Genomic DNA, 27414 nt, shown 5'->3' on the forward strand with positions numbered 1-27414 from the left:
GGAGATCTCGGCCTCGCCGGATAGGCATGTTATCCTCGGGGGCGACCTTAACATGGTCTTTGATTCGGCGGTCGACCGATCGGTGCAGCGTTCCCCACAAGTTGGGAAATTTTCAGCTGGTTGTAAGGCTAGACTTGAGGAGGTGGACCTCTGGGACCTCTGGCGCCAGAAGCATCCCGTGGCCAGGGATTACTCCTACTACTCCCACTCGCACAAGACCTATGCGAGGCTTGATCACTTCCTGGTCACCTCACCGGCGCAGGCCCTGGCGTCCGCTGTGGACATGGGGGTTATTTCCTTGTCGGATCATGCTCCTTTTGCTTGCCGCCTTCTGCCGCCCCGGCGAGGGTCTGGCGCCTCCGGGATACTCTACTACACAGGAAAACGGTAAAGGATCGTATTGAGCGGGTACTTAGGGAATATTTGGCACACAATGATAACACAGATATCACCAGAGCCACCCAGTGGGCTGCTTTGAAGGCGGTCCTCCGGGGGGAGTTCTTGTCAATCTCCGCGGCCGAGAATAGGGAGCACAAGCTAAAGAGGGATGAGCTTACTGGCAGAGTCCGGGAGCTGGAGTTGATCCACCGCAGAACTGGGGTGCCGAGGATTTGGCGGCAGCTCAAGGAGGCGAGGAAACTTCTTGCCGCCTTGGATATGGACCGGGCGGAATATGCGGCCCTCCGATTGCGGCACGCTTTTTATACGGGGGGGATCGCTGTGGCAAACTTCTGGCCAACAGACTCAGGGCCACCCGGCAGAGCCAGCTGGTGAAGGAACTCTCTGACCCCACGGGTGGGGCAGTCACAGACAACACCGGCATCTCGGCCGCGTTTCAAGGGTTCTACGGGAACCTCTACGCGAGTGACCCGACGGATGTACCGGCTATGACCTCCTATCTGGAATCGGTCACTCTGCCCTCCCTGGACCCCGTACAGGCGGACCACCTGGACAGGGCCATTAGCATGGAGGAGGTAGTGTCGGCCATTGCCAGACTCAAGCACGGCAAAGCGCCAGGCCCAGATGGCTACTCGGCCCTCTTCTATAAGACATTCTGCGGGTCGTTGGCCCCCATCCTCACCCGCCTTTTCAACTCCTTCGCGGAACCTGGAGCCATCTCGCCTGACCTCTAGAGGGCCTCCGTCACGGTCATCCCCAAACCGGGGAAAGATCCTAAACACTGTGGATCTTATCGGCCGATATCGCTCCTGAATGTCGACCTGAAACTCTATACTGGAATTTTGGCAAACCGCCTGGCGCTTCACCTGCCCGGCCTTGTCGACCCGGATCAGGCGGGTTTCGTTCCGGGGCGGCAGACAGTGGATAATACGAAGCGGGTGGTCCACCTGCTGGAAAAGGCTTCCCGGATTCCGGGGGAGAGGATGATGCTAGCGGTTGACGCAGAAAAGGCGTTTGATCGTGTGCATTGGCCCTTCTTGGAGCAAGTGCTGGTGAAGGCGGGTATAGGAGAACGGTTTTGCATCATGATCCTGAACTGCTATAAGGAGCCCTCGGCAGTGGTCCGGGTTAATGGCCACACCTCTGCAGCCTTCCCCATCGAGAGAGGCACCAGGCAGGGCTGTCCGCTTTCGCCCTTGCTCTTTGCTCTCTACATGGAGCCGTTCGCTCAAAGGGTGCGGACGCGGCCGGCGGTGGAGGGGATACGGATGGGAGGCTTCACCCATGCAATCAGTCTCTACGCTGATGATGTCATCTTCACATTGGCTACACCCCGGGTATCGCTTCCAGCCTGTATGGACGAACTGGCGGCGTTCGGCGCGGTCTCGGGCTTTAAAGTAAATATGGGGAAGTCGGTGGCTTTGGATATCTCCCTGGCACCTGACACCAAGGCATATTTGCAGAACAGGTTTCCGTTACTTTGGTCCTCGGAGGCGGTACCATATTTAGGGATCCAGATAGCCCCTACGTTGCCAGCTATGGTTACAGCCAACTACTCGGCCTTGGGTGCCAAGATCAGGAGCGAGCTAGGCCGCTGGAATCGCGGCATTCTTGCCTGGTTGGGTAGGATTGCTGCCGTCAAGATGACGATTTTGCCGCAAGTACTTTACTTATTCCGGGCCCTGCCGCTGCCGCCGCCTACAGGGTGGATACAGCAGGTGCAGTCGGACGTGGCCCGGTTCATTTGGCAGGGGAAAAAGCCTAGGCTTCGTAGGACCCTCTACCTTTTGTCTCCTGACGCTGGAGGCCTAGGTATTCCCGACTTCCGTAAATACTTTCAGGCGACGCAATCGCGGTACTTGGTCGAATGGTGCAGGTGGGAGTCGGATAAGCATTGGCTTTTCCAGGACCAAGCAGTGGCGGGGCGGCCTCTGCAGGAGATACCGTTCCTGCACCGGTCCCACCGGCCTAAGAACCTCTACGCCTCCTTTATTACCAGGGTACCTCTGCGGGTCTGGGATGCGACCTACCTTAGATATGGCCTCACCCCATTTCCATCGCCGCTTTCGCCGCTGGTGGATAATCCTGCCTTCACCCCTGGGATGGAGAAGGGAGCCTTCACGCATTGGCGGCAGGCAGGCTGCAGAGCATTATGTCACCTGTATGGCCCCGAGGGTGTCATCCCGTTTACACAATTTCGGCTGGACTTCTCACTCCCCGAAACGGAGAGACACCGTTATATGCAGGTTCGGCATTGGGCCCTTCAGCCACAGGTGAGGGATGTGGCGGATAGGAGGCTCTTGCCGTGTGAGAGATGGCTGCTGTCTCGTACATCGGACTCGAAACTGATCTCGGACCTGTACAAGTTCTTGCAATTACCTTCAACACACTTCCATAATCCAGGGAGGGATCGATGGGAGCGGGAGCTTGGGAGGACACTGAGCCCCAAGGACTGGTGTCCACTTACTGGTATTACACGCCCGAGCGGATCCATGAGTTCGATCATAGTAAGACAGACACATGCTGGCGGGGGTGCGGACAACGGGGTACACTCACGCACATTCTCTGGGACTGTTCCCTCTTAACTGCCTACTGGAAGGAAGTGCTGGATGAAATTGATTTGCATTTCGGCATAGAGCTCCCGCGTTTCCCGGCATATACCCTGCTAGGACTCCCAAATGAGCTAATGTATCCCCTCAAGTCCAGACGAGGCAGACAGATCGCCATTGCACTCGGCTCTGCAGTTCAGAATATCTTGAGATACTGGCGTACAGACACAGTGCCCACGATAACGGGCTGGCTCCACAGACTTTGGCACGTGCTGGGGATGGAGAAATTGTCTTTAGTGGTGGCAGGGGATGTCACGCAATTTAATGAACTGTGGCAACCTTTCCACGCTCTGCTGCTCACAGAGTTTAGGGAGCTCACATGCCCGAAGTACCTTCGCCTCCTGCGGCTTTCGAGCCCACTAGCGCCAGATCGGTGAGTGGGCGGGACCCTTCTCCCCCAATTACCTATAGCTTTGGGAGAGGGGCTGAATGTTAGTAGCGCGCTGGACGGTGGGTGGGGTGGGCGGGGGGGGAGTTGGGTGGGGCATTGGGACGTTGGGGGGGCGGGGGACGTTTGTATTGAAATTTAGTGTCATGCCGAACTTTTGCTCCTCTTCATTTGTCGATCTTGTATTGCTGTATATGAGTTTGGATGTGACACGCTGAATGAATAAAATACTTTAAACATAAAATTAGACAAGCCAGAATAGACTATAGAGGGGCAGTAAAAGAAGGAAAACAAATTCTGCGAAATGAAGGGACTCTTTACATAGTGCGGCCCAGCAGAAAGATAATATTGCTTTCTGGAAGGTCCTGAGGACTCCCTTATTTTCTCCAATGAATGGCCCTTCTGTTGAAATAGCAATTGCTGAAGAAACATGGATTAGCCATTTCTCAAAGTTGTATAATGAGCAGGGGAACCCAGGGTGGCAACCTGATGATCGCATCACAAATATTAGAGACCAGGTTGATTTAGAAATCACTTTGGAGGAGGTGAATAGGGCCTTGGCTCAAAGTTTGGGTGGTAAAGCCCCTGGACTCGATGGGGTCCCTGTTGATAGGTTCAAGCACAATGTTTCCTTGTGGGAGCCTATTTTAACCCAGGTTATTAATGCCAGTATAAAGTCCACACTCCCCCATACCTGCGCGCAATCAATAATAATTCCAATTTTCAAAAAGGGTGATCGAGAGGATCCAGGGTGTTACAGACCAATCTCCCTCCTGGATTCTATGGTCAAAGTGTTAGGGAGGGTCATCCTGGAGCGCCTTTTAGACTGGGCAGAGGATAGCCAGATAATTTCAGACCTGCAGTATGGATTCTGTGCTGGTCTTGGCACTATTGAACAGACTCTAAACCTCTCAATACTGGTCGGCAAGTACGCCAGAGCAAAAAAAAGGAAGTCTATATTTGGCCTTTGTGGATCTTACCTGATTCAGTTAGACACAATAGGCTGTGGGAGGTCCTCGAAACGGTAGGGGTCGATCTACAAATTATTATGTTCCTAAGGCGGCTGTATAGTGGAGCTACTGCAAGTGTCGGGTATGGCCAGAAGGGCAAATGCACTCAAGCTTTTTCTGTTAGGAGAGGGGTCAGACAAGGCTGTGTTCTGGCCCCTTTTCTTTTTAATCTTTATATAAACGGACTGAAAGATGCTTTGCTTCTCCAGGGCAAAGACTTTCCCCAAGTAGGAGGCCGTCCTATTCCCGCACTCCTTTATGCCGATGATGCGGTATTGATGGCATGTACTCAACACGGCCTCCAGAGAGTCCTGGATAGTTTTAGTATATTTATGAGGGACCTAGGTCTTAAAACCAATATAGCTAAGACCTACATCATGAGATGTAGGCAAGGGGCCCAGAAGACCCGAGAAATGTATATAGATGGAAAGAAGCTATCATCTACAAAAAATTTCTCCTACCTAGGTGTACTTTTTAATCAGCATGACTCATGGGTCGCTACCATAGCTGCTAAAAAACTGGCATTTTCTAGATCCACTTCGGCTCTAGTAACTTTTGCTAAAAAACTAGGGGGCATTTTATCAAGCACGGCGTTAAAATTATCGCCGCTTTAGCGGCAGAAAACTGCCGCTAAAGTGGCGATAATGGGCTTGATAATATGCCGCAGAGAATTCCAATAGAAGCCCATGTTGACACCAGAACATGGGATTCTATGGGAATTCTCAAGGGCATATTATCAAGCCCATTATCGCCGCTTTAGCGGAGTTTTCTGCCGCCAAAGCGGCGATAATTTTAACGCCTTTTCTTGATAATATGCCCCTAGGTAGGAAACCACCCCCAGAACTGCTACAAATATATAAAGCAAAATGTATTTCCATGGCAATTTATGGGGCTGGGGTGTGGGGATTCGTAGATGCTACCCCATTACAAATAGTTGAAAATACTTTTTTAAGGCACATTCTCTCTGTACCCCCTAGTACCTCCTCATTTATCTGTCATGAAGAGTTGGGTCTTCATTACATGGCAGATCTTGTCAAATTAGAGCCAGTACTCCTGCGGCACAGAGTCTGGTGTAAGGATCAGACAAAGCTAAATAGGGAGATCCTAAAAGATACTCTGAGGTTAGAGGGGGCCTTATCGATTCCTTGGATCAAATTTGTTCATGATTTTATGAATGACCTGGGTCACCCAGAATATTTTTTTAATCCTACATCAATGATGGAGATCTCAAGAAAGGCTTTAAAGAAAGAGGGCCTCCAGCTACTGGAAACAATTAGAATGGTTGGGGAAACATCAGAAAAAATTACAGTGGGGCATCAGCAGCTGTTACGAACAACCTTGGGGTTGGAGCCTTACCTATCATTCGTACCTGAAACCTTTGATAGATTCCTTTTAACCAGGCTCAGGCTGGGAAATATACACAGACTAGTGTCTTTCCCGAAATTGAATGACTGGTCGCGCAACTTAATACTGTGTCCCTGTGATAACATTTCTGATCAGTCTACCATGCATCTAGTCCTGTTTTGCAAATTTTACTTAGAGCTAAGGAAAGTCTGGATTGTTTCATTTTTAAGAAATTTAGGGCTTAGGCAGTGCCGTCAAGCCATGTTTTTACTCCAGCTACTGGGAAACGAGCGCATAGCTTGGCCATTAGTACAGTTTTTAAAAGCGGTGCTTGACATTAGGAAAAGAATTACCTTGGAGCTGTAATGGTCGCACCATGTTTTTAACTGAAAATGAATTGTGTTTTACATATTGCTGTAAATAATAATATAATTAATATGTGCTTTTATGTCTGTCTTAAATAGCAGCCGAATAAAGCTTTTCTTGAACTTGAACTTGACTCATATTTGCTAATCTTCCAATCTCCATCCTGCAATGATTCCATCTCAAACAATCAAGCTGCTTGGTAAATTTTTGAGAAACAATGAAAGCCAAAAATCCTGTGAAAAAAAAGCTCTCCTTTTGTAAAATGAAGGTAAACCAATCCATAAGTTCTTAAATATATAACATAGATAAGACAAGGAGTTCTTTAGTTTAAGCAATTCAGATAACTCCGTCTGAGATGGCAATCCACTTAGTGAGCACTTATCCATCCGATGCCACTCTCATCAAATATATCAGTTAACTTCACATTGTTTCTTCTTTCACCAACCGATGATAGGGATCAATTCTTCGAACTCGGACTAGGGCAAGGACATCGTAATCCTCTTCTTCTCTTATATCTTTCATGAGAAATCTAATTGTGGGGCGTCATACGAGTTAGATTTCCTTCACCTCTGTAGGAAATTAGGACCTTCCCATCGAAAAGGAGAATTGAAAGGTAGATCCTACCCACCTCTCGGAGGTGTGAGATACAAGAGTGAAGCGAGTGAAGGTGTGCTTAGAATCTGACAGATTTGTGAGATAATCTCTTGCTTTTCCAGAAGAAACATAAAGGGGCCTCACACTGGATCCCCAAAATTAGTGCACACACAAACCTTGGTATTGTTTAGTAATTAAAATTATTATGTGATATTTTCAAATGAAAGAGGCATTGTTCATCCTACATCCCTAAACAATTAGTCTAAAACTGTGAATATGCCTTGAAGCATTATATTATTATTTAGTTAGTTACTGATTCATGTACTATCTCTTTCCCCCAAATAATTATGGAAAAGGAGGTCTTCATTTGAATCTATTAACCAACAATGATATACTTTTCTTTACTAAGGGGCATATTTTCAAGAAACGGCGTTAAAATTATCGCCGCCTTAGCGGCAGAAAACTGCAGCTAAAGCGGCGATAACGGGCTTGATAAGATGCCGCAGAGAATTCCCATAGAAGCCCATGTTCTGATGTGAACATGGTGCCACAACAACAGGAGCCATGTTCGTTCCCCTGTCAGTGCGAGGCCTCTCAATAAATCACAACACAGCCTTCGGCTAGCACAGCAAGAGTTGACTGTGTCCTGGTAACTGAGCACTGCAAGTTGCTGCAACTCACTCAGCCATGGCAGTTTTCCTCCTCATAGCACCCTGAGGCCGTGCAGGGGGCAGTGTAGGGCCTCATAACCCACAGATAAGATAAGATATATGAGAGATCCAGTGTGGACGTGAAAGCCCAGGGTAGACCACAAGTGAGAAGCTTTTTAAGGAACTCGTAATATCTCACGCCATCATGTCCTTCGTCTACAAAACAACACAACAATCAAGTAAATGACATTTCCTACCGAGGCTATGGAGGCTCCGAGGGGGAATGCCTGCTCAGAGAGAACCGACTGCTACTCCCGGGAGCTCCAGCGCTGCTTGGCGCCTTCTGTTCTGCTCTGTCCTGGGCCGGTCCCGCGCCTTCTGATTCTTAACAACAGCCCTGGCCACTCAGGCTGCGCGGTGTGTCAGACAGCCAATCCTGGCGCTGCATCAGCAGCGCCAGGATTGGCTAGGGCATGGAGACGCTCCGCTTATAAGAGACCGGGGGTTGCTGCATGAAGCAACCTTCGGCCTCTCAGTCCCGGATTACCCCCTTGCTCTCCTGGTCCTTAGGAGGTGGCTGTAGTGCGCATGTTCGGGCTGGTCATAAAAATGATCAGCCTAAAATCGAGCATGCGCACTATTGCAGCTGCGTTTTAGTAAGCGCTGCTGTCAGCCAGCCCCCCCCACACTCCTTCGGCGCCGATGGAATGAATCAATGCCTGCCTGAGCGGAGCGAGGTGCGACTCGCGACACAAGTACTTTAAACAACTTTGCTATTGTGCTTGCATGCGGTGAGACTTAGGGCCATGTGGTCAGGTGGGGCACCGCCCCAGCACCCCAATGGGCGCACCAATTCGCCCATTGACCGTACGTCCCAAGTCGCTCTTTTGGTTCATCTAATCTAGGACTCGCGTGCACCCCTTGAGTTCAAAGAGCGAGAGCGGGTGGTCGCTCTTTTAAAGTGTTGGCAGCTAAACTATGGAACTCTCTTCCAGTTTCAATCAGAGGGCTCCGGAATCATCTGGTGTTCGGTAATGCCTTAAAGACCTGGCTTTTTCCGGCTTAATTTTTATCTCTATCTGGACAGCTCCGATTCACTTGTATCTTGAGTAGCGCTGGGACGCCCCGTTGCTGGGCAGCTATGCGCTGTATAAATCCAAATCAAATCAAAATTTGCAACCGAAGAAACAGCTGGACTGTTGACCACTGAGAATGCCTGTCTACAATGAAGCAGGGAAGGCTCCTCAGAAGGCCTATTCCACTGGGAAAAGTCATTGAAAGGTCCAGCGATGAAGAGATGGGTGACAGCAAATCACACAAAACTGATTCAAGAAGGAGAGATCGTCCAGAACTGATTCAAGAAGGAGAGCTCCCCAGAACTGATCCAAGAAGGAGAGATCAGCCAGAACTGATCCAAGAAGGAGAGATCAGCCAGAACTGAAGGAGAGATAAGTCAGAACGGATTCAAGAAGGAAAGATCAGCAGAACTGATTCAAGAAGGAGAGATCACCGGAACTGATCTAAGAAGGAGAGATCGGCCAGAACTGATCCATGAAGGAGAGATCAGGCAGAGCTTATTCAAGAAGGAGAGATCAGCCGAACTGATCCAAAAAGGAGATATCGGCCAGAACTGATTCAAGAAGGACAGATCACCCAGAACTGTTTCAAGGAGGAGAGATCAGCAGAACTGATTCAAGAAGGAGAGATCAGCCAGAACTGTTTCAAGGAGGAGAGATCAGCAGAACTGATTCAAGAAGGAGAGATCAGCCAGAGCTGATTCAAGAAGGAGAGATCAGCCAGAGCTGATTCAAGAAGGAGAGATCAGCCAGACCTGATTCAAGAAGGAGAGCTTCCTTAATTGGTTCCTTTGGCTTCAGCCTGACATCGTATGCAGACGACACAAAAAATTGTGGTAGCTCTGCAGCCTGGACAGGTAGCAGTAATCGAAAACCAGTTCCACGATTGTATGGCAGCAATCGGGAGATGGAAGTCAAAAAACTGACTAAAACTGAATTCAGGAAAGACTAAGGTCATCCTATTTGGAAATGATCCCAACTTCTGGACCCCAAATTGGTGGCCAGAACCGATGGGGACTCTTCCTACCCCCTCCAGGAAAGTGAAACACCTAGGAGACATAATTGATGGGAAACTCAACTTTGGCGATCAGTAAATGAAGTGGCATCAACTACCTCCTATACAATCAGAATGATTAAGAAAGTTCTCCCTTTCTTGCCGGCTGATAGCCAGCAGACTGTAGTCACTGCACTCATTCTGTCCAGACTTGATTATTGTAACAGCCTTAATTTAAACATTCAGGAACCTTTTTGGAATAAATTGCAACTGTTGCAAAATGCGGCAGCAAGGCTGCTTACTGGCACACCCAATTTTGCCCCTATTACTAAGGAAATCAAAAAACTCCATTGCTTGCCGGTCAGGAAACGGGTGCGCTTCAAAGCTCTTTGCACAGTTTACAAGGCACTCCAAGGCATAGGTCCAGACTACTTAAAACGGCAAATGCAGTGTTACGTACCCAGAAGAACCCTTCGCTCCAGTGGAGCCAAGTTGGTGATAGTACCACCCATTATAAAAGCCTCATGGGGTGGGAGAAGCTTTACTGTGTGCGCTGCAAAGGCCTGAAATGATCTTCTGCTATATTTGAGAAAGGCCTCCGACCTCCTTACTTTTAGGAGGGGATTGTAAACCTGGCTTTTTAACCTATAACGTTGCCTCCCACCTAATTTCTCAGAGAATAGTGGTTAGCGCCAGGACACCCTCGGATAATCGCCGCACTTTAGAAATATAAAAATAAATAAATAAATCATCCAGAACTGATAGATCGGCCAGAACTGATCCAAGAAGGAGAGATCACCCAGAACTGATTCAAGAAAGAGAGATCAGCCAGAGCTTATTCAAGAAGGAGAGATCAGCCAGAGCTGATAGATCGGCCAGAACTGATCCAAGAAGGAGAGATCACCCAGTACTGATTCAAGAAGGAGAGATCACCCAAAACTGATTCAAGAAGGAGAGATCAGCAGAACTGATTCAAGCAGGAGAGATCGGCCAGAACTGATTCAAGAAGGAGAGATCGCCCAGAACTGATTCAAGAAGGAGAGATCAGCCACAGCTGATTCAAGAAGGCGAGATCAGCCAGAGCTGATAGATCACCCAGAATGGATCCAAGAAGGAGAGATCACCCAGAACTGATTCAAGAAGGAGAGATCACCCAGAACCGATTCAAGCAGGAGAGATCAGCAGAACTGATTCAAGAAGGAGAGATCACCCAGAACTGATTCAAGAAGAAGAGATCAGCCAGAGCTGATTCAAGAAGGCGAGATCGGCCAGAACTGATCCAAGAAGGCGAAATCAGCCAGAGCTGATTCAAGAAGGAGAAATCAGCCAGAGCTGATTCAAGAAGGAGAGATCACCCAGAACTGATCCAAGAAGGGGGGGTCGACCAGACCTGATTCAAGAAGGACAGATCAGTAGAACTGATTCAAGAAGGAGAGATCACCCAAAACTGATTCAAGAAGGAGAGATCAGCAGAACTGATTCAAGCAGGAGAGATCGGCCAGAACTGATTCAAGAAGGAGAGATCGCCCAGAACTGATTCAAGAAGGAGAGATCAGCCAGAGCTGATTCAAGAAGGCGGGATCAGCCAGAGCTGATAGATCGGCCAGAACTGATCCAAGAAGGAGAGATCACCCAGAACTGATTCAAGAAGGAGAGATCACCCAGAACTGATTCAAGCAGGAGAGATCAGCAGAACTGATTCAAGCAGGAGAGATCGGCCAGAACTGATTCAAGAAGGCGAGATCGGCCAGAACTGATCCAAGAAGGCGAAATCAGCCAGAGTTGATTCAAGAAGGAGAAATCAGCCAGAGCTGATTCAAGAAGGAGAGATCACCCAGAACTAATCCAAGAAGGGGGGGGTCGACCAGAACTGATTCAAGAAGGACAGATCAGCAGAACTGATCCAAGAAGGAGAGATCGGCCAGAACTGATTCAAGAAGGAGAGATCAGCAGAACTGAATCAAGCAGGAGAGATCACCCAGAACTGATTCAAGCAGGAGAGATCAGCCAGAGCTGATTCAAGAAGGAGAGATCAGCAGAACTGATTCAAGCAAGAGAGATCACCCAGGACTGATTCGAGAAGGAGAGATCAGCCAGAACTGAGCCAAGATGGAGAGATCAGCCAGATCTGATCCAAGAAGGAGAGATCGGCCAGAACTGATTCAAGAAGGAGAGATCACCCAGAACTGATTCAAGCAGGAGAGATCAGCCAGAGCTGATTAAGGAAGGAGAGATCAGCAGTACTGATTCAAGCAGGAGAGATCACCCAGGACTGATTCGAGAAGGAGAGATCACCCAGAACTGATCCAAGAAGGAGAGATCAGCCAGATCTGATCCAAGAAGGAGAGATCGTCCAGAACTGATTCAAGAAGGAGAGATCACCCAGAACTGATCCAAGAAGGAGAGATCAGCAGAACTGATTCAAGGAGAGATCAGCCAGAACTGATTCAAGAAGGAGAGATCAGTCAGAACTGATTCAAGAAGGAGAGATCAGCCAGAACTGATTCAAGAAGGAGAGATCCCTCATGTGGTGTTGGGCCTCAGCCCCACATGGTGTAGAAATGAGGGACGCAGACACTGGATATGTGGTACAGAGAACTGGCCACGAGCGTGCACCCGGGCCCATTTGTTGACGGGGCCACGTCACTCATGGCACCCGTGATGGATGGGTGTGGGGGTGCAGTGTGTCCAGCCCTCGAGGGAGTGGCTGGGATGATGGCGTCCTACGGGACACTAGACCGTGTCTCGCAGGACACTACATTTCTCCCCAACTTTATTGAGGGACAAACAAAGTGTTAGTCCAACCTGAGGGGAAGAAATAAACAGTTAACTAAATACCACAGGGTCCATCAGCCTCTCAAGTCAGGTGGCAGGACGACATCAGACGTGGGCTGGTGAACTTGGCTTGCAGCAGGACCTTCTCGGCGGACACCCGTAATTTAACCTGAGGGACTCAGGACACGACCGCTGGCTTGGAGACGTCCGCTGCATACTGTAGGTTCGCTGACAATGCCATGTCTTGCTGTCTTGCATGGCTACCCCATGGCTGACGTCGGTGATGGTCTGTGGTGAGTTTTACCAGTTCCCTTTAGTGTGCTGCGTCGTGACCATGGATGGAGTCTCAAGTGAGAATTCACAGAGATTTTGCTAGACTGACTATCCCTGTTGAACCGCTTGGCTGTGACCGGTACCCTGTCAGTGGGGCAATGTCTCTCCTTGCTCTCCCGCCTGGGGAGGCCCGTCGTCGGAGTTGCTGCGGGACTGTAGGAGGGCTGTGCTGGGGGCTGCTGCTTGTGTGCCGTCTGTGGGCAGCTGCAGGACTGCCGAGGAGACGTTACTTGGTTGCACACACAACCCTCACGGGTGGATGAGTCTTGGTCAAGACTTGCACTCGCTGCCACGGTTCCAGTGTAGGCCAGGTTCACAGGTGGCTTCTGATTTCTTTAAGTTGGCTTGTGCGGCAACAGTTTCGGACTCCAGTCCATCGGTACTCGGGGAGTGGTGTTTGACGCATGTGCTGATGGCTGGCGTGATGAAGGCTGCCAGCCATGTGGTGAGTCCGAATGACATGTGGTGGTGACTTGCTGAGAGAGTTTGGATGTCAGGAGGGACCTTGGCAGCCATGTGCCTCCGCCTTGCTGATGTTGAGTGTCTGTGGCGGCTTAACACGTAGAGTGTGTGGATCCTCTCTTGCCTGGCTTGGGGCCACTGCCGACTCCATCTTGAGGCGGTGTGAGGACGGACACTCAGAGCTGATCTTCACCCGTGGCATCTGTGGACAGGAGCAGGGATGCCACTTGACTTAGACTGCCGACGCTTGGGGATGGACGGTCGCCTGGGGAAGCGTGGGGATGAGACGCGGTTTGCACTTGCTGCGGCTTATGTTCGGTTCACCTGTGGAGCTGTATCCAGGAACGTCGGTCTGCCTTGGTGGCTGTCTGGTGTGTCAGGGTGTGCTCTGTGGCTTGCTGTGAGTCTTCGGTCTTCTCCCTTTGCTAGTCTGTTCATCCCACCTGTGTTTATCCGGTTTTCAGGGTGACAGGGCTGTCACTCTTCTTTCATCGAGGGCGTTGCGCTTAGACCTCGAGGCGGCGCTGTCATGGCGCCGGCTTCTGCCTTCGCTCCGGCACGCTCCTTGCTTGTTGGGCGACGTGACGTCCAGTCGCGTGTCGCTGGCGTTGGAGCGTCTGTTGCTGTGGTGGCCTGCCACGTGGTGTGTGCGACTCCTCTCTTGCCTGTTGTGGGTCACCGCCGACTCCATCTTGAGGCAGTGTTGAGGAGACCACTGTGTTGCTTTTGGGCCGCTGCGGGTGCGACTCCTCTCTTGCCTGTCGTGGGTCACCGCCGACTCCATCTTGAGGCAGTGTTTTTTTTTTGTTTTTTTTTAAACCGTTTATTACAGAATCCAAAAAATATACAAAGATGGGCCTACAACCTTCAGGCCGGCCGCTAGCAAACAGAAGGAGCATGTAATACAGACAATAGAACGCACGCTGCGGCAAAAGGGAATTCACAGGAGTTGAAAGAGGCGTTGGCAGCCACACCATCCGGACCCCACACGACGGTTTCATTTTTATATAAATAACAACAAAAAACAAGTCCACAAGGCAACCCACAGTCGGAAACAACAGCATGTGCTCCCCTAGGGGGGGGACCCCACCGATTCATAGGAATATCGAGGGGGGGAATAGGTCAGGACGGGGACTAAGTAAACTCATTGCCCAGAACCGGGAAAACAAACAGGCTAAGGAGACGGGGCCGGTGACGGATCAGGCAGTAGCGGCGGGGTACAGATTCCCCCACGGTAAGCGTTCCAGGGGCCCCATACTTTCACCCATGTCCCAGGCTTACCTCTCGCAACATACACCACCTTTTCCCGAAACATACACCAATCCATGTTGTCCTTCCACGCCGAGACAGTCGGCGACCTCTGGGAACCCCACAGTTGCGCAATGTCACGTTTGGCCACCATATATCCCAGAGTCGCCCACCACGTCTGCGGCACTGAGTAGTCGGTTGGCTCCCATACATTCAAAAGACATCTCCTCGCCTCAGACAACAGCGGCACATGCGTAACTACCTGCAAAACCTCATGCACACCACGCCAGAATCGCACCACCTCCGGGCATTCCCACAGAATATGGAGAAAGGTCCCCAAAGAACCACACCCACGCTTACACAACCCGTCCACAGCATAGCCCATACGCATCAGCCTCGGCCCCGTAACATAGACCCTATGGAGTATCTTGAGCTGGACGAAGCGAAGGCGGGCCGGTATGGCCACCTCTTTCGGGGAGGCCACCGCAGACACCCAGTCCTCGTCATCCAGCTCCAATCCATCAGCCCCCCACGCCTCACGAAGGCCGGTCAGCAGTCCCGAACGGTCATTGATGAGCTTTTTGTAAATTAATGAAATCGTGCCGTCCGGGACATGCCCATCTAGCACTCTATCCTCCAGAGGGGAGTACTCCGGGATGGTGGCAACGTCCGGAAATACGGAGCACAACGCATGACGGATCTGCATATAACGAAAGTACTCCCTGTCCTGCAGCTGGAATTCTGTCTGCAGCACATCGAACGTTTTGAATCCCCCCCTCGTCCAGAGATCGCCCACCCTGCTGATGCCTATCATGTCCCACTTCTCAAAGCCCTTCGAGGTCCACAGGGAGCCCAGCCGCTCAGATGCGTATAGTGGCGTCGCCCGGGTCAAGCGATCCTTCCACCCCATCGCCACGTTAGCCGTGTGCCACACCCGTACCATGACCCCCGTGGGGCCCGTCAGCCGCGCGTCATGCGAGCTAGAATAAAGCACCCGATTATAGTCACCACCCGGCAGTAACATTTTATCCATCTCAAAGGCCGGGTTTAGGGCGGGCCCGTAAAGGCCGTGATTGATCGCAGCCAGCTGGGAGGCCCAGTAATATCGCTTGATATCTGGGAGGGCAACCCCCCCGTCGTACCACGGGAGCGTCAGCTTCGCCAGGGCGATACGCGGCCTACCCTCCCAGAACAGTCGGCGCTGCAAACTCTCCACCTCGCGAAAGTAGCGCGCCGGGACAACGTCCATTGTATTCTGCAAAGCATACAGGAAACGTGGCAGCGACATCATCTTAAACAATGCCGCCCGGCCGAGCGGCGAGAGCGGCAAGCGCCTCCAACGCGCGACGTCCTCCTTCAGGCGCTGGAGGGGGGGAAAGCAAGTTCTGGTTATATCGGGCTTCCGCGTCCAGGGTAATGAAGACACCCAGGTACCTAAATCCCCGCGGGGCGATCTGGATAGGACAACCCCGCGGAAGGATAGGATCCTCCCCAGAGAGGACATACACACACGATTTAGCCCAGTTGATGACCAGGCCGGAGTTGAGGCCAAATGAGTGCAATACATCAACCAGTACTATCAGTGATTTACGTGGGGAAGCCAGGTACAGAAGAATATCATCAGCGTAAAGAGATACGCGGTCCTCATACTCGGGGGTCCATCGGAGACCACGAAGAGAAGGCTCCCACCGCAGCCACTCCGCCAGGGGCTCCAGGGCAAGCGCGAAGAGGAGCGGTGATAATGGGCAGCCCTGCCGCGTGCCCCTGCCCAGCTCAAACGGAGCCGACACTCTACCGTTCACAACCACCTGCGCCAGCGGTCCCGAGTACAACAATTTCACCCAACCGATAAATCCCGGGCCAAACCCAAACTTCGCCAGTGTCGCCCAAATATATGGCCACTCAAGTGTGTCAAACGCCATAGTGGCGTCCAGGGATGCCAAAATGGCCGGTTCCCGTATAAACAGGACACGCGCGAGCACCCCATGCAAGCGCCGCAGGTTAAGCGCAGTGTTGCGATGGGGGATAAAGCCGGACTGATCCTGGTGAATCAAATCGCACACCACGCCAACCAGCCGATTGGCCAACACCTTGGCGAGAATTTTGGGCTCCGCATTCAGCAGCGAAATAGGCCGGTAGGACGTGACCCGGTCCCGCGGCCTCCCCTCCTTGTGAATGACCACTATAGTAGCCAGACGCTGGTCTAGCGGGAGGGAACCCGCCGAACGGGCCGCGAGGAACATCGCACGGAGATGCGGCGCCAGCGTATCCGGTCGCAGCTTGTACAATTCGATGGGAAGACCATTAGGACCCATGGCCTTGCCGGAAGCGACCGAGCGTATTGCGAGGGCAATTTCTTCAGAGGTTGGGGCGGCGTCCAACGACACTCTGTCCTCCTCCGAAAGGGAAGGCAGCGCGATATCCCTAAGCAGGGCATGGGAATCCTCTTCCAAGCGGGAGGACACCGGGGAATACACCCCACGGAAATATTCTGCAAAGCAATCGACTATTGTTCCGGTTCCGTGACACACACACCATCCAGTTTCTCAATCGACGGGACAACTCAACTCGCTCTCTCCTTTTTATCCAGCCACGCAATCAATTTCCCAGCCTTATCACCCACATCATACAGTCTGCCCTGTTGCTCTCTACTGAGGCCCCGGGCCGCCTCCGTGACGAGGGCCTTATAGGCCGCCTGCTTGAGTCGGAGAACATGTAATTTGTCATCCGTCACCCCACATTCGAGGTCGCCCTCCAACTCAGTTATTTCAGTTTCAACACGGGTCACCTCCTCCCGCTCGCGCCTCCGGGAATGGGAAATAAGCGACAGGGCATCCCCCCGAATCACCGTCTTAAATGCCTCCCATAGCGAGACCGCAGATGACACCGACCCCACATTATCAGCAAAATATCGCTTAAGGGACTTAACCAACTCTGCGCGAATGGTGGGGTCACGCAGGTACCAGGGATTAATCGGGGCCACCCTACCCTCTCCCCTCGGGAGAATATCGAAGTGCAATAAGAGCGGGGAGTGGTCTGAAATACCCCGCGCCAGATGGCGCACCTCCCCGATCCTCCCCGCATGCGCCGCCGGCACCAGGACATAGTATAGTCTAGATAGACTGCCATGGGCCCCGGAATGGAAAGTGTACTGTTTCTGCGTAGGATGTTTCAAACGCCAACAATCCACCAGCCCCAAGGCATCCAATAGGCAAGACAACCACGCTTGGGCACGGGGGAGATCCCTAGGGGGGTGACGGTCCTCAGTTCCGGAAACCACAGCGTTAAAATCCCCCCCAACCACCAGAATCCCCCCCGGAAGGCCGAGGAGGAGGCGCCCCAGATCCGCAAAGGTGGTCGTCTGCAACCCTGGCGGGACATAGACAGAAACAAAAATAATCACTCTGCCCTCCATTCTACCCACCAGAACCGTGTAACGTCCGCTGTCATCATGGAGCACCTCATCAACTTCCAACGGGAGCGAGGTCTTGGCCATGATGCCCACACCCCTTGAACCCGACGTGAAGCCCGAATGGGCCAGAAGGCGGTAGCCCCGTCGGTTCATAGCACGAAAGGAGTTGCCAATTAGGTGCGTCTCCTGCAGAAAAACTATGTCAGGTGAAATTCGTTTCAGGAACTGCAGGACCACACCTCGTTTTATCCTGTCCCCCAGTCCATTAACATTCCAGGACAAAAGACTCAGTCCCCTACCCCTCATCATAAACGAAAGCAATCACTCGTCCCCCCGAGAGCACTTTGGAAATAGCACGACGATACTTTTGCCTTGTGGTACAAATGAACAACACCCCACCCCAACCCGACCGCCCCAACAAAACTCCCCCCTCCCTGCACCCCTGCATGAGCCCAAACAGCCCCCCCAACTTGCAGTGTGCCTGTCGCCCCTATATAGTTGAAACTAGGTAAACCCCCTAGAGGAGGAAAGAGTACCCCTTCGAGACCCCGCACCACCTACAAAGGAGGGAGAACGAGTACAAAAAACGAGAGACCCTAAGCTTGGCCGAAAGCGGCAGCATCTTCATCCAGAGTGAGTCCCAGTATCAGCACCTCAGTCCCGGTCCAGTGGGCCTTCTCCTCCCGCAGCCCCCCCCCCCCCCGCCATCCCGATCCCGACCCCCAGACAAAGTGTCCATCCAGTCCCCGGCCGTTTCAGGACGGTCAAAAAAGTGAGTGCGACCATCCACCTCCACCCGCAGCCTGGCCGGGAAGAGCATGGCGTATTTTAAGTTCATGTCCCGAAGCCGCCGCTTGACGCCCAAGAAGCTCAGTCTCTGCTTCTGGACCGCTTGGGTGAAGTCAGGATAAAAGTTCACCTCCATGTTCTCCAACTTAATCGGCCCTTGCAGTCTGGAGGCTTGCAGAATCGCATCCCTGTCCCGAAAATTAAAGATACGGGCAATAAGAGGCCGCGGAGGGGCTCCGACTTTCGGCCTTCCCCCGGGAACTCTATGAGCCCTCTCCACCTCAAAAAATGTACTCAGTCCCCGAGGCTGGAGATGGGTAGTGATCAGGTCCTCCACAAAAAGATCCGCCGCCGACTCCTCCCGTCCCTCAGGTACTCCGATGATGCGGATATTATTCCTCCGGGCCCGGCTCTCGGAATCCTCCAGGCGCCGATCCATGAGCGCACTCGCCTGACGAAGCCGGTGTACCTCCTTCTGAAGGGCCGCCACCTCAGTCGTGAGGCCCGACGCGGTGTGGGCCAAAGAATCGACCCGGTCGTTGGTCTTCGAGAGATCAGCTCTCACCAGGTTGACATCAACGAGGACCGCGTCGATTTTATGCGCTAACGTGTCAAACCGCTGGCCCACCGAGGCCTTCATCTCAGCAATGGCGCCCATGACGTCTTGCAGAGTCAGATCTGTGGGCAAATCCGGGGCATCCGGGGGGCACTCAGAGGACTTGTGCGGTCCACCGGGAGATCCCTTCGGGAGGGTGTAGCGGTCCATGATGTTGGCCTGATGTGCGGCGCCACGCCGGGTCGACTTGGCCTTCAACCGATCTCCATCTTGTTTAGTGGCCATCGTCGCGGGTCTCACACCCTCACCAGCAACGCAGTAAAAAGCGAGCAATCAAGGCCACGAGCTCCGGGGGGCCACCCCAGGACGGCGGAGCGGGCCACAGCAGGCAGGCAGGCAGGGTCTCCCAGCGAGGCCACCCCAACACCAAGAGCGCCGCGATCCCACTTGCAAAGACAGCAAGGGGGCGCGAAAGTGAAAGTGAAAGTGCGGGGTACGCGACTCGCCAGGCCCAGCCCGCCGTTGTTGTTCACTTTGCCACCCGGTCGCCCCCAAACGCGAATCCGGGGTCAGGAGAGAAGTAGGCAGCAAACTTCAATCGGTGCTCACTCCGGCACCCGAGGTCCGATTCGAAGACGGGAAACGGGTACCACCTCGGCTCAGGCTCACCGACACAGTTCCCTCAACCAATACAGGATGAAGTCAGGATAAACGTAGGAGGTTGCGGAGGTCCTCGGGAGCCTCGCACCTACGCGGCCATCTTGGTTGCGCGCTAGGCTCCTCCTCCTCCTTGAGGCAGTGTTGAGGAGGACCCTGTGTTGCTTTCGGGCCGTTGTGGGTGCGACTCCTCTATTGCCTGTCGTGGGTCACCGCCGACTCCATCTTGAGGCAGTGTTGAGGAGAACACTGTGTTGCTTTTGGCCCACTGTGGGGCTTCGCTGTGGCAGTGGAGATGTGGGTGCTCTCCTACCTGCGTTCAGCAGTGCTTCTTTGCGGAGATGTCTCTATCTCCCGGGCGCCTGCCCATGCTGTCGGATTCACTGGTGTGGTCTTGTGCGCGCTTCGGACAACGTGCGCTCCATCTTCGCCTTGGGCGTCCCCTTCTGGCACTGGTGTGCCTGTGGTGTGGTTGGCGGTTGTGCCTGTTCACCAGAAGGGGCGGGTGATGCGACCTCTTCCCCGGTGGTGGCGTTGGGCAGCCACGTGTGGTGCGTGCTCTGCACCAGTCTGTCTTGCGGTATTGCTGGAGGTAGCTTCCCTTGAGACGTCGCTGTTTTAGCTGGTCATCCATTATTGCTAATGGTGGCTGTCCGTGTATGGCTCCGAGTTCCTTGTAGCTCCTTGCGGGAGTTTGTCGGTCTCTCCCCGTATTTTGCAGAGGTGGCAGGCGGTGCTCCTGCCTATCTGATGCTGGTTTGCGATGGTGCAGCTTGGGGCTCGAGTGTGGCATCCAGCTGGAGACTTCGCTATCTTCCCAGGCGTCCTGGCTGTTCTCACCTGCAGGGTGCAGGGGACCACTCTATGAGCATTCTTTTCAGAAGGCACGCCTTGTTGTGCCTGGTGCAGTCCGTCTTAGCTGTTGGGCGTGAGCAGGCAGTCTTCCTGGTGATGGCTGGGCGCACTCGGAGATCTGCTGACTGCTGTTGCCAGTTGGTTAGCAGGACGCTGTGCGGGGCCCTGGTGCAGCTGGTTCGTGGGGTACCGTGCTGCTTTGCTGGTCGCAGGTCTGCAGCCGTTGGTCGTGGTGGGCAGTTAATGTGCTGGACCGCTGCTTCTGGCAGGGTAGTGGGGTGTCTGGGCTCCGCTTCTGGTCGCTGGTGCTGTTTGGGTTAATGGTCGTGGGGTAAAGCTGGCTAGTTGCTCTGGCCAGGCAGTCAGTCCGTCCGTCCCTTAGCGCGTGGCGTTTGGGGAGCTACCACGTGGCGCTGTGGTCGCTGCAGTGGCTCGCCCTGAGTGCTGCAGGTTTTGGGTGCTGTGGGAGCTGTGCCGGATTCTGTGCAGTGTCTGCCTTGCTACCTGGGGTGGAGTTATGGCAGGCGCCTCTTCCCCCATCTTGGCACTCACCCAGGCCTCTCAGTGTTCTTGTGGGGTGATGCAGGCAGGTGCAGGGGCCATACTCCCCTGGTGACAGCAGCAGGGTGCCCTTGCTGTGTGGGACGTGAGAATCTGATGCTGAAGTATAGGCGACTGCTCTCTTGTTAGAGTGGCGACCTGGGCTGGGGGTCCCTTGTCTTTGCTGGTCCTGAGCCTGTCTCAGTGTCTTGGGGTGTTGGGCTTGCTTCATGAGGCTGTAGGAAGGCACCATGCCTCAAATGACCACCTGGTGGCACCACTGGATGTCAGTCTCCAGGCCCTCAGCAGTCTGTTTCTGGAAGCTGCTGGCCTTTTTGTGACTGCTCTGGAGGCTGTGTTTCATAGAGAAAATGAAGTCCTGGAGCTTACTCCCGTCTCGCTCCTCTGTGCGGTGCTGGGCAGGTGGGTCATGCAGGCCGCTTCACCATTGCGCCGCCCAGCGCTCCGGATTGCCGCTGGAGGGGCTGGGACGGCGAATCTCTTTCATTCTGGACCAGGGGCCGGGTCATGCAGCATTCTTGCTGTGTAGGGGTAGCGGTGTGGCGTGAGACCAGCAGGTGGCGCTGCGGCTCCCCTCCTCTCGCTCAGCTCAGGCCAGCCGCCGCTCCCCACGGGTCCGCTCCGTGCTTCAGCTGGGGTCGTGGCAGCCTGCCACTCCTCACTGCAGGCCAAGCTGTGCTCTCGGCGGTGGCGGCGGGTGCATTCGCCCACTACTCCCTCCCACGGTGCCATCGAGATGACCCGCAGCAACTCAGCGCCGCTCGAGCACCAGTCCACGGAGGCTGCCGACGGGCAGGAAACCGGAGGCTCAGCAGGTGGGTGCGAGCGGGGCTGCAGGGTATGGGAGGCGCTGTGCCGCCACAGGTTCGCAGGCCCTCCTGCTGTTGCGGGTTGTGTGGCAGCCGTCTTGTCACTGCGATCTGCTTATTACACTTGCGGGCATGTTCCGAGTGTCGCCAGGGAGTCGGCGCTATCCGGGGACTCGGCCGCTAGCTGGGAGTAGTGTCTTCCCTCTTCGCACGCAGTGCAGACGCGGAGAACTGCCCGTGGGCGCTCCAGAGTTTGCAGGGGGGTGTCTACACCCTTCACGCTGTCGAGGCTGGCCGGCTCCTTCGTCCCTTGCAGTGCAGTCACGGCTGTCGTGTTGGCACGGGGCTTTGTGCAGGCAGCGCTCGTCTCCTCAGGACTAGGAGGTGGTGACAAGGTGACGCGAGGGGCATAATTCTCACCTCTGTCACGGGTGGCGGGGAACAGTGCGCTGGGGGTGCCACTCGCCGGGCACCTTTCCTCCCTCACGGGGAGCGATGAAGCGCAGAGCGGCAGGTCTGCGGGGTCAGCTGCCCACCTCGTCGCCAGTGTGGTGTTGGGCCTCAGGCCCACATGGTGTAGAAATGAGGGACGCAGACACTGGATATGTGGTACAGAGAACTGGCAACGAGCACGTGCACCTGGGCCCTTTTATTGACGGGGCCACGTCACTTGTGGCACCCGTGATGGATGGGTGTGGGGGTGCAGTGTGTCCAGCCCTCGAGGGAGTGGCTGGGATGATGGCTTCCCGTGGGACACTAGACCGTGTCTTGCAGGACACTACACCTCAGAGCTGATTCAAGAAGGAGGTACTAAGGGCAAGGAATGACAGAGGCATCTTCACTGCACCTTCATGAAAATGACAGAAAGTCAAGTACAGGTAAAAACAAAAGAAACATGACGAGCCAGGCACGATGGAGCACCACTCGGGATGTGGGACTGAGAGCTGACAGGCCGTACCGCGAGGACCAGGAGATCACGCAGGAGCGCCATGATGACCCATGACGCACTTCCAGTCTGGGGTTACTTGTCACACAGCCTAGGAAAATAGCACAAGCAATGAGGTCACTGCAAAAACAAGTGAAGACTGAAGCCAAGGCAGGTCCACTGCTGACGTATCAATGGGAACCAACCTGCTGGGATCCTCCATGACAGAAGACCAGCCGTGGGCAGAGACATACTCGGGCTAATAATAAGGAAAGCAGGTGCGACAAACACAACCACCAAAATAAACCAGTTCTTAAACGAACAAGCAACCACAGGTATGAAGAGGTGATCGGTGAACAGTCAGACAGTCTAAAAATTGGTGCAAGAATACAACTTCATATTTAAAAAAAACCCATGCCAAGCAGATGAGCACACGAGAACACAAAAATGGAACCAAAGAATATCTTGACACTTTCCAGGGATTGTGTTTCTCTGCTGGATTGTTCTTAAGTGTCTGCGGCTAAACCAATAACGAAACTTAAAATCATGTTTGGGTGAGGCGTACCCATATACTGGAACTGCAAGTTCTGCTATTCCTATAACAATGCCTATTATATTATAGAGCACGTTTAAAATATATTCCAGAACACTTCTAAAATTAACAAGTATTGTAAATAAAAATCAACTGCACTCCCCGTCGGGGAATTGAACCCCGGTCTCCCGCGTGACAGGCGGGGATACTGACCACTATACTAACGAGGAACAGCTGATTCGAGAATGCCAAAAGCTCGTCTTATAGCTGAGGCAGCTCAGTGTGTCTGTCCTCTACTATGATAGAATGTGTTGTAGTTTCAACTCCTCAGCCCTCCATCTTGAAAAAGGATGTTTCCAGACTCTCAACAACGGGCACTAAAAGTGCCAAGCATAATTTATTTTATATGCATAATGTCTTTTTTCTCGTATTGGGGTAATGTCCTTTTATGCACACATGCAAGGATTATGGGAATAATTAAATACACATGATGAACATTAGCAAACTGTAATCAAATTCGGTGGGGAACTCCGGACTGACTGAGGGCCCCCACCTCTGTAACCATCTCACCGCTACTAAGCACACGCAGTGTAACGAAGGATTTTTCTAAGTGGTAAAACTGCTCCATAAATGCAACGTGCAACGCTTCATGACCCGCCTTCAGGGCGGGGAGTTTCGTTCACACTGACGACGCGAACTCTGGACCCCGAGAACGGTTATTACGGAACTATTCGACCTTGTGGCAAGTCTCGCTGTTTTAAAAGAAAATATACTTATAGTTATAACCTGTGTTGTTAACTACAGTGCGTGAATATTCTGCTACTGCCCCGCCCCCTAGGTTTTATGGGAGATGCGCATGCGCAGGATAATGGCTGCTTCAATTCTAAAAGTTGTTAAAACAAGCACTGGCGTAGCCAAGAGGTCTCGCCTTTGTGAACTTATAAGTATTTAGCCATGCAGCACACTATCCTGGGTGCTACAACATCTACTGTTCTCATCTAGCCTTATATAATGCCCTATACGTGAAACACCATTTGTAACCTGTAAGCATTGCATTTGAAGCAAAGCATTTTTCAAGTGCTTCAATACCTATGGGTAGTATATAAATACATTAATAAAATACCGTGTTTGAAGCGGCACAGGCCATTCACTATGTGTACATTAAGGCAACAGAGACATGAACCACGGACAAGATGTGGTCTAGTGCCCAGGTTGAACTCAAAGAACAAATACTTTGCATAAATAATATACTATTCAGTATCGAAACGCCTAGATATCGTTCGGTACGCGGTGTTAAGCGATGCTAACATTTCCACTAATATTCACACGCATACAACTACATTTGTTAAGAAGTAGTATTGCTTCAGAAGTGCCGTCTGCATCTTCTAATATTACATTCAGTTACATGAATGTGGAAAGTGCTCTGAAGCAACTATTACGTGCCACTATTTTAATGGCAAAATCTGTTTAACACAGTAAACAATAACGCATCTATGTTTCTCTGGTTATGAGAAAGGGGTCCAACGTCAGTAAAAGAAGAAATTTTTCATGTTCTATGTCTCAGTGCGCTTTAAAAAACAGGAACTTTGTACTAATATCCCTTGTTTATTTATGTATGTTCATCACACTCTTATCTAAGGGTATCATGCCATCTTCTGGAAATCCTCTGCAAAGCAGAAACGTGACTGTCTAGTTTCAGGTGGGCTCGAAGTTCGTACTGCTAGTGCTGGAGCAGAATTTTCTGATGAAAATCTATTGGGTTTGTGAGCTCTGGTTTGTCTATCTGTCATAATTAAAATTACTAATTATTTAATTATTAATTATTTGTTTTGTGTAAGTGTTTTTACTTATCAACATGTACGAATTAACAAGAGAGAACTACACGTGGGAACGCGTTTGTGTTGCTTACTAGATGATGTGCATGTTTTATTAAATAGACGTTGCTGAGTGCTGTTTTATTTTAAAGCACAAAACGCTTTTGGATTAATGCTTTTCTGTGTTGCAAAGGCTAGATAATTACATACACATAAGGGTATTAGTGGGGTTAACACTGTTTAATCACTATGCTGTGGTAACGTTGTTTTTGTCTCTTTCAATTAAGATGGTCTATTTTGGCCTAGAAAAACATGGCCGCCGTTTGCAGCCTGGCCTCGAGTGAGTGATTTGTGATGAGAGGGTCTTGCTGAATATGGTCGAGTCATCTGACCACAGTCTTCGCCTGGTTAAAGTTTTCCGTGAGGACAGCAGCAGTTCTGGGCAAGCCTCCAGATGCATCTGAACAACCTTGGAAGACAAAGGAGCCATAATGAATAAACTCTGAGCTCATCATGTTAGTTCCGAGGAAATGTGGATGCTGAAAGTTACTTTTATTTTTTGGTTCCTGTTCTGTCTTTTTATTTTTGTGATTTTCCTGAGCGGAGATTTTCCAAATGTAGCAATGCTACATCCTTTCCTTCTCGCTCTGCTCAGCGGTTCAGCGGACGTAAAGAACACTTTTTGTTGCTTTCTTTTGTTTAAAATACTATAAATATTGTTAGCTTAGGGAGGGTTTTTGCCACTTGCCACTTGCCACTTCGCCACTTCTTCCCGAATCTGCGTTGGTGAGGATCGATGCTGTGAGGACGGCAACTCGGGAGACTTCTACTGAGAGAACTGTCCTGACCCATTCTGACATTTAGCTAGAATAGGTAATTATGAGAATGATGATTTATTCTGATTGATTTACTTTGACTAATTTTAGATAAAGTACCATACTTTTAATTACAGTGTCGGTGGTTATTTCTTGTCAATTATTGAGTACTCTATTTTGAATATTGTTGTATAGATTGTTTAGATCATGATTCAGGACAGTTACAATAACTAGGTCTTATCGACCTCAGTGTAGATGCAGGGTGTTTAGGAGTTTTCTTTCCACAGGTTCAGTGCTGGTAGAGTATTTGAGTGTATGTTAATGAAATGGGCCCTAGTGTATGATGTGAGTATGTGCGTGTAACTGTGAAATTACTTTATCCGTGGAAGTAGGGAGATTTTGTACACCCTGATCTGCAACAATTTCCTGGTAGCAGAATTTGATGGTTATTGATGATTGTCTTGATCTGATTAGATTGCTTGTATATTGGCTTATTGATTATTGATTATTGATTGATGTTGGTATATGTACTAATACTATATGTTGGAGTCGTCATGTTGAGTTATATGTAGTGCTTCTGGAACTTGGGAGCTAGTAGCAGCTCCGTAGTAGGGCAGAGGGAAGTATATGCTGCTCTCGGGAAAGACGGGATTGTAGGGAAAAACGTGTGACAATTGAAGTTGCGCGTCACATTGTCTGGGTTCGGAATCAGTGACATTGTTGTATGTTACTATTAGATATATTTCTGGTATAAAAGGAGTGCGTAAGGTAGCGAAGGTTATCTGTGAAATTCTGGTCTTAAGTCCCAGGGATCCGTAAGGTTCACCGTTAAAGCTTATCGCGGGAGAAGTAATAGGTATTCTCTGAGCTTGTTTGAAGGACTGGGCAGAGGTAAGCTGCTTAGTTAACGTGTGTTATAATTCTGTAGTGGGACAGATTGTTCGCTGTTCTCGGGAAGCAGGATTCTGTGTGTATGTACTATATTTTTCTTGTATGAATGTGCGTGAATGTAAGAGCATTTAGTTGATTGTAAGACTCTTTGGATAAGTCCTAGAGGAAGCAGTTAATGAATGCATGATAGAAGGGCAGAGTAATGTGCTACTGTGTCAACGGGATTCTTATGAAATAGATTTTCTTTACTATTCTGTGGTTAGCGAAGCAGACAATGGAGATGTTTATATGTTGTAACTAATAGATTTTGTAGAAATTTGACACGAAGTCTACTGAGGAGTTTTGTAAAGGAGGGGTAGACGAGTGACAAGAGACAGAGTAGAGACTGCAGCGGCTGCTGACGTCATAGAGACCGCGCTCTGATTGGGTAGTGGATCAGAATAGTGTTCGCTCCAGGATTGGTGCGTTGGTGTGAGTCGCGCTGTTATTGGTTGAAAAATCGTATTGTGCAGTTGTAATACGGAAGGGATTAGAAAGTTTTGGTAAACGT

At 51.3% G+C, this 27414-nt stretch overlaps 1 non-coding gene across 1 annotated transcript; it reads right to left on the bottom strand.

Moving 5' to 3' along the window:
- Positions 1-23502: 23502 nt before the first annotated feature.
- On the bottom strand, positions 23503-23574 carry TRNAD-GUC (transfer RNA aspartic acid (anticodon GUC)). The gene has a single exon. It is a non-coding gene; the product is annotated as a tRNA-Asp (tRNA).
- Between the last annotated feature and the right edge of the window lie 3840 nt (positions 23575-27414).

This window comes from Triturus cristatus, chromosome 4_1, assembly GCF_964204655.1.
Source record: "Triturus cristatus chromosome 4_1, aTriCri1.1, whole genome shotgun sequence".
Taxonomy (NCBI): domain Eukaryota; kingdom Metazoa; phylum Chordata; class Amphibia; order Caudata; family Salamandridae; genus Triturus; species Triturus cristatus.